Raw genomic sequence first — 11567 nt, forward strand, 5'->3', positions numbered from 1 at the left:
CAGTGCTGTCTGACTCAACGTCAAATAAGGAGTCTCTGGACAAGCACCTGGCTCAGGGCTTTGCACATAGTAGACCATGAACAGCAGCCACGGCTATTAAGTGCAACCTCACAGAGACCATGATCACATGTCCTTCCTTAAGAAAATAACCGGCTGTGGGACTGCAGAGATTGCTCAGTGGTTTTAAAGAAGCTTACTTGTAAAGCCTGATGGCCTGCATTTGATTCCCCAGTACCCACAGAAAGCCAGATACTCAAAGTGGTGCATGTGTCTATAGTTTATTTGCAGTAGCAGAAGGCTCTAGCATGCTCATTCTATTTCTCTAATAAATAAAAATAACAGGCTGGCAAGTTATATGGGTCACTGAAACCTTTTCTGAAAGTTTACTAGTTCATTAAATTCAAAGTCTGAGAACTACTTGTAATTCCCTGAGCAACCCAGAATAAAATTCTTTTATGTAGGTCAGATCTGATGGCTGGAGTTTCTGGGCGTCTAGATGGAAACTTTAGCTCCTGGAGGTTGTGTGTCAACTCTGACCTCATGTCAGACAATCTAAGAGTGGCCTGAGAGAGATGCTTTTCTATTAAGGAGGATGTTCTGTCAAGAAATTGTGTGAAGATTCTATGGCCCATGTATCCTTGTGTGGAGAGCCTGGCTGTGCTCATTGTTGTCCACAGAGACAGAGAAAGACGAAAGAGATAGAGGCCCTTCATAAAACAGACTGCTCTCTAATGTGTTTCTGTTGACAGTGCCTCCCTATGACAGAGAATCCAAGTATATAGAGCCACAGTTTGGCTTGTTAGACAAGGACTCCACCCCAAGCCCCATCATCATACCCTGAATTCAGTCTTTTAGTCGCTCTCAGGAATGGTCGTGTGTGGCCCTGCCTAGCAGCTATGGCTGTTGGGGAGAAAGGCCTGGTCCCCATGATGTGCCTGGGGTTTAAGAGTTTTCCCTGACCTCTCTCAATGGCATACAGTTGTCCCAAAGTCACAGTAGGTGGACACACTCTGCAATGTGTCCAAAACTTGCCTCAGCTCACATGCCTATTGTGGCGAAACAAGCTTTGTCCCACTTCCATATTTTTCCATTCTTATGTTTGTCTCTGGGAATAAAGATTGGAAGCTGTCCTGAAAAAGGGGACAGGGGAACAGAAGGTAAGCCCCAGTATATAATAGGGCTTAATGTGATATACAGTTTGCTAACAGTAGCCTCCACTCATATCCCCCAAGAGATGCTTACTTGCCCACCTAGTTACCTGGGCCAGACATAGCTGAGGTATAAATTTCAGTGGGGATTTCTAATACTACTTGTGAGCTCACTAGCAACTAAATTGTTTCAGATATTTGACTGCTAAAGATTTCTTTGAAGCCAATATTGCATATGGGATTTCCTATACTTTTTGGTGTTATTCCTTTGATCTAGATGGGTTTATCATCTTTATGGCAAGAACCTGATTAAGTCTTACCTATTGCTGGCTGATTTATGACTACCTGTCCCGTCTCAGGCTCTGGGAATGCTATACATTTGTTCATGCTGCTCACTCTGGCTCACACCACTTTCCTGCTTTTTTGATCTCATTTAGAATCTCTACCACTTTTAGAATAAGTTTAAAAGAAAGATACTTGAATAGCCACCTCACAAAAGATGTCAATAAGTGTGAAAAAGTAATCTTTCTTATTTGTAACTATGAAAATGCAACTTACATTACAAGAGAGTACCACTGCACTAAGCAGTGGCTAGCTTCAATGAAAAAGACTAGTATCACTCGTGCCACACGCTGCCTTCACCTAAAAGCCCGCACACCCTCCCATTCCATGGGACCCTGTCACGCCTGTCCACATACCATGCTGCTAGGTTTTCAGTACCAGGCATGTATTCCCTTCTGTGGAGCGGGCTTCAAGTCCAATACGAGAGCAGTTGTCTCAGTGATTAAGGCTTCCAAAGCCTAACAACCCAGGTTCAATTCCCCAATGCCTAACTAAAGGCAGATGCACATAGTGATGTATACATCTGGAATTCCTTTTCAGTGGCAGGAGGCCCTAGTCCACCCATTCTCTCTATCTCTTAAAGAGAACTTGCAAACAGAATACAAGAATATTTCAAGAAGATCATACACCATAATCAAGTGGACTTCATTCCACAGCTCCAAGGATGGTTCAACATACATCACTCAATAAATGTAATATATCACATAAATGGACTCAAGGACAGAAATCATATGATCATCTTAATCTATGCAGACAATGCCTTTGCCAAGTCCAATATTCCTTTATAATAAAAATTCTAGAGAAGCTGGGGATGGGAGGAATATATCTCAGAATAATAAAGACTATATAACAAGTCTATATCCAACATCATGCTAAGTGTATAAAACTTGAAACATTCCTTCTAAGATCAGGGACAAGAGTGTGTGCTCTCTCTATTCCTGTTCAACTTAGTTCTTAGTCTTAGCTAGAGAAATAAGAAAAGAGAAGGAAATAAGAGATACAGAAAGGAAGGATGAAATTAAAGTATCCTAATTAACAGATTATATGATTCTATAGAGATGTAATCCTACAGACTTGACTAGAAAACTCCTAGAGAGGAACATTTTTAGTAACATGGCAGGACACAAAATTGAAAAGCAAAAAAAATCAATGGCTTTCTTACGTCTCAATGATAAACACATGGAGAAAGAAGTCAGGGAAACAGTCCCATTCATTAGTCTCAACAAAATAAAAGACCTTGGAATAAACTTGACCATGGACATGAAAGGCTTTACAGTGAAAACCTTAAAACACCAAAGAAAGAAACTGAAGACACTAAAAGATGGAAAGACCTCTCATGTTCATAGATCATAAAAGTTAATCTTGTGAAAATGGCTGTCATGCCAAAAGCAGTACACAAATCTAATGCAATCTCAAACAAAATTCCAGAACTATTCTTAACAGAAAGAGAAAAAACAATCTTAAATTCATATGGAAGCACAAAAGAACCCACATAGCCCATGCAACCTTTGGCAAAATAAATACTGCTGAAAGTATCCCCATACCTGATTTCAAGCTATACTATAGAACTATAGCAATAAAAACAGCATGGTACTGGCAAACAAAAAAAAAGCCAGGTAGATCAGCAGAATGGAATAAAGCCCAGCTACCATCGACAAAACTACACAAATGTCACTTCTGAGCTGGAGAGATGGCTTAGCAGTTAAGGCACCTGCCTGCAGAGCCTAAGGAGCCCTGTTCGACTCTCCAGATCCTACACAGGCCAGACACACAAGGTAATGCAGGTGTGCAAGGTCACACATGTGCACAAGATGGCACACACATCTGGAATTCGACTGCAGTTGCTGTAGGCCCTGGTTCACCAATTCTCTCTCTCTCAAAAATTTAAAAAATTTACAAAAGAAATATGATTTCTTCCAAAGGTGCTAAATGCATTGCAGGAGATAGCATCTTCAACAAATGGTAGCTGGGAAACTGGGTATCTATATGTAGAAGAATGAATCTAAACCCTTGCCCTCTCACCCTATATGCAAATCATCTCCAAATGGATCAGAGACCTCCATGGGCCTGAAGCTATGAAACTTCTAAAGGAAGAAGTAGGGAGTACAATACAAGATACAGGTAAGTGTAAGGGTCTTCAGAGTAGAGTACAAGTTGCTTAGGAGAAAAGGTTTAAAAAATTAACAAATAGGACCACATGAAATTAAAATTTCTTTGTATGGCACAGGAAACAGTCAACAGAATGAGGAGGTAACCTACAGAATGGGAGACAGTCTTTTCCAGCTATTCATCTTACAGAGGATTAGTATCTAGGATACACAGTGGCTATGCTAAATGGACAGCACGCCAAACTGTCTTGTAAATACCTGTTTTGTTCCCATAGGCTAGCAGTACTCACAGTCTCCATCACAGAAATTTCTTTGTGCAAAAGGCAGAGGTTAATGTGAAGATGCATAGCTGGAAAATTTAACAGAGGAAAGAGTGTGTGCTTAGCCCTAAGTGTGCCATGTAAACCATCGCCTCTGGGGCTCAGAGAAACTTGTGGAGGAGGGCAGAAAGAATGTTAAAAGGAAGATATGGGAGGGAGTGTAAAATGCTGTCTTCTGGATGGGCCATGGCTGTTGTATTCATGAATTCATAACAGATGTAGCTTCCTACGTAAGACTGAGCCTGTCAATATTTCATCATTACCCCACACCTTCCAGTGTAGCTAATGGCAAGAGACTGTAGCTGGGAGAGAGGGTGCCATGTCCTTTGGTGGTGTAGCATTGGTGGGCTTCCCATTCTCCAGTAATGAACCTCCCACCCCAACCCATGATCATGCAAGTGATCCTCATTTAACTCAGTGAGTCAAAAAAAAAAAAAAAAAACCAACAACAACAAAACACAAGGCATAAAAGGAGGAAGGATATTAAATGAGAAGAAGAAAAGTTTTAGTAGGGAGATGGAATGAGAAGGTAATTGTTCGGGGGTGGGTTCCAAGTGCAATATATACATGTTGAAACTGAAAAAATAAGTTAAGAAAAAAAAAAACTAAAACATCCAAGTTCAGGTGAAGATACGGAGCAATGAACTCTTACACAGTGATGGCATGAATGAAACTGGTACAACCACTTTGGAAAATCACCATAACCTGTTGAATGTAAACAATCTTTGATGTAGCAATTTTCCCCTGTACATATACACCCAACAGAAATTCATACACATGCACATTAAGAGACATGTTCAAGAGTGTTTGTGAACATTCTTTCCATTGAACTAATACTGATAATAAGTAGCCATCAGTAATAACATAAAATAAACAGTGCATGTGAATAAAAATGAATGCAGGACTGCAACAGGCAACAACACAGATACATTTCACAAATCATTCTGTCAACCAAAGATGTCAGAATCTGAAAATTTATCATGAAATTTAATTTAGTCTGGGTTCAAAACTAGGCAAAACTCATTTCTGATGTTAAAAGTCACAATTTGGAGAGTAAGGGGGGATACATGATGGGTGGGGAGTAAAGGGAGTTTCTAGACAGCCTTTCCTGAGTCCTTTCTGAATCATTCACACTGGATCCTGGGCCATGGAAAACAGAGTGGTGAAATCTCTAACCCAGAACTCCAACACATTGTACATTCATTTACTTGTCTGTGGTCTGTTTGGCAAGGAACTAAACATGCACAGTCTCTCATGACTCTGAGGGCGTACTTTCAGACATGTTTGATAAATGCTGGCTGATTTATTTTCTCTTAGCTTTGTAGATACAGACTTTATCCCTGTCATAGTGTTTGTTATACTTGGATTTTATCCACATTATCCAGGTACTGTTGGGCACATAGGTCCATAGTTGTTTATACAAACATCCACCTATATTCCACATCCATATATAAGACTAAATCATAGCTGGATCTGGATGACTAGCAATGAACTACATTTCTAAAGCACTGTGTCAGAATCTGAAATTGCACTGTCTCATATAGAGGTGACCTATCCTTGACAACCTTAATTTAATCAATAAAATCACCCAAAATGTAAGTTAATTGGGGTTGTTAGAAATACATTAAATGTGGGACATAAGGGCTGGAAATACAGGTCAGCCATACAGAACCTGCCTAGCTTGTGTGAGGCTCTTGGTTTTATCTCCAAAAACCACAAAATTAATTCAGCCACTAATTAATGAAAATTGAGAAAATTTTATTCAACCATGATGGAGACTGAGGCAGGAAGACTTCGAATTCAAGGCTAGCCTGGGGTACAGAGTGAGGCCCTGTATCGAAAAATGAAACAAAATCAAAGAAAGAAACAAAAAAGGGTTATGTACATTCTTCTATTAACTCTAAGAGTTTTCACTCTCCACATTAATTTTCAAATAGTGTTGATGTACATGTCATTTATATACTAGCTCATCTAACTCAAGAGGCTACTAATAGGTCACACTGGCCCATCTTGCTATGTAGCCCAGATGGACTCAAAAATCACAAGGCCCATGTATCAACCTCTGAGTACTGGAATTATGGGTGCGAGGCACCAGTTTTAGTTATAGATTTGAACATAGCTAATCATGCATATTCCTATTAATCTTCAAGACTATTTTGAATATTTCTCTTTGGATGTAACATTTCTTTTTTAATTTATTTGCAAGGAGAGAGAGAGAAATAGAGAAAATGAATATAAGTGTGCCAGGGCCTCTCACCACTGCAAATGAACTCCAGATGCATGCACTTTGAGTGCATCTGGCTTATGTGGGTCCTGGGGAGTCAAACCTGGGTCCTTTGGCTTTGCAGGGAAATGCCTTAGCTGCTAAGCCATCTCTCTAGCCCTGGATATAACATTTCTTGGTCATTAAGGGAGGTTTTATCTTTCCTTCTGAACTCTCCCAACATGCCCTTGGCAATGTCAGTTCATGTAACACTTGACTTTCACTGTCTGCATAGACTACTCAAGCAGGTGGTAGAAAAGCTCTTGTTTAGGCCACAGGACAAATGGTTGTTGGGCTCTACCTTGTTCTTCATCTACTGGGCATACAGCCATGGGCACATGGCTTAGGCTCTGGGGGACATGTTTTCTTTCTTTAGATTTTTAAATTATTTTTGTAAACAAAAAAGAAAAGAACAAAGTGGATAGGAATGATGGCTGTGGTCTGTTCCAGTTCAAAATCTCCTTGGCTTTTATATTTACTTTTCATATAAAAGACATGGGAGAATATCATTGAGCCTTAAAAAGGAATCAAATTTTAGTATATGCCATAATATGGATGAATCTTGAAGATGCTATGCTAAGTAAAATAAGTCACTCTCAAAAAGGCAAATATTGCATGATTCACTTCTACGAGATGCCCAGAAGACTGACATTCATAGGGGCAAAAGAGAATGGTGCTTATCAGGCTTTTGGTAGGAAAGGCCTACTATGAGCTGTTATTTAATGAGTATAGAGTTTTAGTTCAGTATGATCAAAAAGTTGTAGAGATGGACAATTGCACAATGTTGCAAATATGCTCAACACCACTGTAATGTACATGAGAAATAATTAAAATGGTAAATTTGAGGTTACATATATTTTACAGAAAAAAAAATTACTTGTTCATAGGTACACACATTTCCAATGTGTTTGGTATTTATCATCTACCTAGTAAGGCGTAACAAATATTTGTTGATTAGATAAGAAGAGGCTAGGATAAGGGTGTGAAGTTTCTTTTAAAGGCAGGGCACTATTCAGTATAGCAACTGTGCTGGTTTTAATGGATGCATGCTTATATTTGGTGGTTTGTGCAAAGGGTTAATAAAGTGTATGAAGGGGGCTGGAGAAATGGCTTAGCAGTTAAGGCCTTTGCGTGCAAAGCCAAGTAATCTTGGTTTGATTCTCCAAGACCCATATAAGGCAGATGCACAGGAGGGCACATGCATCTGGAGTTTGTTTGCAGTGGTTGCAGGCCCTGCGATGCTCACACTCTCTGCCCCTCTCCCTCACTCTCCCTCTCTCATAAATAAATACAATATATTTTCTGAAAATAAAAAAAATAAACTGTATAAAGAAGGTTGAAAGCTCCCACCATCACTCCCTGGGGTACCCTGGTTCTCACTCTAAGGCTATAATTGCCTTGAGAACAGAATACACATTCTATCCCTCCATGACACATACTGGGAGCTGTAGAAATTGACTAGTTTTCATTCCATTAGTGATAAACATGTGTGAAAGGATTTCTTGTACCAAAAATTAATCTCAAAGGGATTATTCAATATTCAAATTTTATTGCTAAAATTATAATAAAACATGAGTTGAAAGAATTCTTTAGCAAGCTTTCTATGAGATTATATTTCTGAAATAAACTGCTTTATCTAAATGAAGCATGGCACCTGAATGCTAGAGTAAAAAAGCAGAGGTCATAGATTGTGCCAGGCACTGTTTCTAGGCCTATCAGTGTATCAGTCATGTAGCATTCTACTTACTCTTTCAGTGGTAAAAGCAAGTGTTTATTCATAAGTTGTTTACAAGATGTTGACTAAAGCAATACAAGATTCCACATGCAACATTTGCTTTGAAAGGAATGTGAACTTACAAAAGAATGTTCATAGTACCCTCGATTTGAAAAGTTCAAAGTACTAATGTGATACGCATGGCTCATTAAAGGCCCAGGAATTTATAAATATACTGAATGCATTTGCATTCTTGCCAAACCTGCTGCTATAAATATTGTCTAAGTTGGTTAATATTTATCTTCTTTATTTGATACTTGTTTCTACCTTTTTTTTTTTTTTTTTTTTGCTATCCAGGAGGCTTATAATTAGCAGTAGTTTTAAAAATAGACCTTTAATCATTCCCATGTTATAGCCAAATAATGCTTTTTCTCTTTTGGATGGGTTGGAGATTCATTTAAAATAAAAGCTTTTATGAATAAGTTACTCAAATTTACATGCTTATCTTCCTTTTATTTAATCAGGAACATAAAACAAGTAACAAATCAATTGTTCTATGGCAATTAAAAAGTGTATCTGGGGCTGGAGAGATGGCTTAGCGGTTAGGCGCTTGCCTGTGAAGCCTAAGGACCCCGGTTCAAGGCTCGGTTCCCCAGGTCCCACGTTAGCCAGATGCACAAGGGGGCGCACGCGTCTGGAGTTCGTTTGCAGTGGCTGGAAGCCCTGGCGCGCCCATTCTCTCTCTCTTCCTCTATCTGTCTTTCTTCCTGTGTCTGTTGCTCTCAAATAAATAAATAAAAAAATGAACAAAAAATATTTAAAAAAAAAAAGTGTATCTGGCACAGCACGATTTTCCTGTGGATTACTACTCACTGCGGTCCTCACTAAAGAGCTATAAATAAATTGGATGTGGTGGTGCATGCTTGTCATCCCAGTAATGGGGGGGGGGGCGGAGGCAGGAGAATCAGGAGTTCAAGGCCAGCCTCAACTACAAAATGAGTTTGAGGTTAGCCTCTGCTCTGTGAGACCAGTCTATAATAAAACAAATCAATTTATATTGTGTTTAACCTAAAAGCACTTGAATTAACATTGCATACATCATTAAAAATACTGCATTGCAAATATGTTTAAAAATGTTGTATTTAGGGGCTGGAGAGATGGCTTAGCACTTAAAGTGCTTGCTTGCAAAGTCAAAGGATCCAGGTTCAAATCCTCAGGACCCACGTAAAACGGATGCATAAGTGGGCTCATGCATCTGGAGTTTGTTTGCAGTAGCTGGAGTCCCTAGCGCCCATTCTCTCTCTCTCTCTCTAGGCCTATTTCTGTCTATCTATCTGTCTGTCTCTCTCTCTCTCTCTCTCTCTCTCTCTCTCTAAATCATTTCCCACCTGCGTGCTCTTTGATATTGTTTAATCTTTAAATTTTTATCATTGCCTAGTGTGTATGCATCCGTGCATCCGTGCGTGCACAGGTTTGTGTAAACCAGGGGTTGCTCTCAGGGTCTTTTCCTCCACAGCTTCTCACCTCATTTTAAAACAGGGTCTCTCTCCAAATCCAGACCACTGGGTTAGGCAAGCTAGGCAGCCAGCCTCTGAGACCCTCCTGTCTCCACCTACCCAGTATGGGATTAAAGGTGTGTGCTTCCAGCCCTGGCATGTTACTGGGTGCTGGGATCTAAACGTGGCCGGCAGCCCCAACTCAGGTCCTCACGCTTGCACAGCAAGCGCTTGACTCACCAAGCCCCTCCCCAGCCGCGACCTTTGCTTGTTTTTAACTACCCCTTTCCCTTATCAGTTTTGATTTAGAAAGTACCAAGTTACAGTTTCAGTGTCTTTTAAAAACATTATCTTAATCCCCTTACTATCCAGGTAGTTGAAGGAAAGCTTCCATTTCCCAAACTAAGTCAGTCTACAACGTGGTGGAGTTCTGTTAGTCTCATGTGGAAATTGACACTATCTTTTACCAGGACTCACCAGGAATAAAGGGCAAGAAAAAAAAAAAAAAAACATATTCCACGTGTGGGATGCACTTACGTGGTCTGCCTACATGGCCTCCACACAGTGTTCTTTTGAAGTGAACGCCCCTACAATGGACACACTTCTCAGACCACCTTAAACCTCCGTTAAAGGCGCAGTCAGTCTCCACAACACACACCACCGTGACTGTTCGCGCTCCCTCCCCTCCGATTTACTCTTCTACTTTGTGTCCAGCAGTCCGTGTGATTCCTCACAGCCAGCAGCCTGGCCCATCCCATCGGCTCCGAGGCGCACCGCTCACCAAAGCCACCATTGCACATGCAGCGGGATTTAGGAGGAGGTCGTCAAGGATTTTCCAGATACCAGTCCATCTACGTTTCCCTCATCAAGCAGATCCCCGGAGGCGGCCAGCAGACAGACAGACATCCACCCTGAAAGCATCGCTCTCTTGCCAAACCTGGGCACCCCCCCACCCCATCCACCGAGGGCTGTTTGACAGCTGCGCCATCTACCTGTTGAACCTGGGCTCCAGCTCCCCCACGACTGTCAGGCGAGCTGGTGGCACCCAGGCACGCCGACCGGTGGTGGTGGTGGTGGTGTGGGTACGGGGGAGGGGGTGGTGGATTACGAAGGGGAAGAGAGTGGCCGGGGCAGAGAGAGAGAAAGGGGTGCGGCGGCGTGGCCACCGGAGCAGGGCACCCACAGGCCGGATCGTAGAAGCCTTCAGGCCCAGCCGACACTCGGCAGAGGCGCTGGGGCGCGCGGGGCCCGGGACCCAGGTCCGAGGAGGTGACCGCAGCCAGCGCGTGGGGATAGCCGGGAGGGGCGGGGACGTGGTGGCGAGGGAGGAAGACGTCTTACCTAAGCCGGGATGCGGAGTGGAGCAGGAGGCTGCAGCCTTTCCCCGAGAAACGGAAGAGGCGGAGAAGGAGGAGGAGGAGGAGGGCAACGCCAGAGGGAGGAGGTGGCCGGCGTGGCTGCAGAGGGGCGCCCGGAGGCGGTGGGCGACGACGGGACTGGACGGCGGAGGTCAAGGCCGCCGGGAGGAAGCGCGCGGCCGGGTCCACCTCGCGCTGCTCGGCCTGGGCCAGGTCCCCGCCCACTCTGTCCCTGGGGACCTTGGCGCGGAAAGGCGCGGTGACGCCTCTGGGCTTTGGGGCGAGGGCATCCACGCCTGCCACAGCCAGGCGTCCACGACGTCACAGTGCAGCGTCATGATTCGGGTGGGAGGGCCGCTGGGAAGAAAAGGGCTCCGGGGTCTCTTCCTCTACCTTCCCCAAATGCACTTTTTTGTTGTTGCTGTTAATAAAACTCTTCCGCCTCCATTCATCCGGAGGATGATCTGCCTGTTGGGGACTGTGGGTTTGACAGATGGGTTGGCGACTGAAGATAGACTTCCTGCCGGGGATGTGCAGGTTCCCTTGTTCTAGGGGAAATGTCAAGGACGCTGCATGTTCTAGCAAAGTCTTCAGTGCATATTGCCTTGGGAGGGGTGCGCCTAGGGTCAGCTAGAGAGGCAGTTCATTTTGGGGTGGGGGCTTAATTAGTTTCCACCTCAAGCTGTGGTACTCAGTGTAGCAGGAAAGTTCCCAGCCATAGGTGGGACCAGGAATGAGTGGTGATGAGGGGCAGGGGTAGGAATTTTACAAGGGCAACAGAAAAATTGGGAATACAAGGAACCACACAGAGCCTGGCC

The 11567-nt window shown here is 42.9% G+C and overlaps 1 protein-coding gene across 2 annotated transcripts in view; it reads right to left on the reverse strand.

Moving 5' to 3' along the window:
* Positions 1–10965, reverse strand: part of Inpp1 (inositol polyphosphate-1-phosphatase) — a 29404-nt gene extending 18439 nt beyond the window's left edge. The window contains exon 1 of one of the 2 annotated variants that reach the window (XM_004660212.2): positions 10733–10965. The gene's annotated coding sequence lies outside the window, so the exon portion shown is untranslated. Of the gene's footprint in view, positions 1–10383; positions 10636–10732 lie in introns of those variants that run through there. The other variant, XM_045147741.1, reaches the window with a different exon arrangement.
* Between the last annotated feature and the right edge of the window lie 602 nt (positions 10966–11567).

This window comes from Jaculus jaculus, chromosome 4 (genome assembly GCF_020740685.1).
Source record: "Jaculus jaculus isolate mJacJac1 chromosome 4, mJacJac1.mat.Y.cur, whole genome shotgun sequence".
In the NCBI taxonomy this organism is placed as follows: Eukaryota; Metazoa; Chordata; class Mammalia; order Rodentia; family Dipodidae; genus Jaculus; species Jaculus jaculus.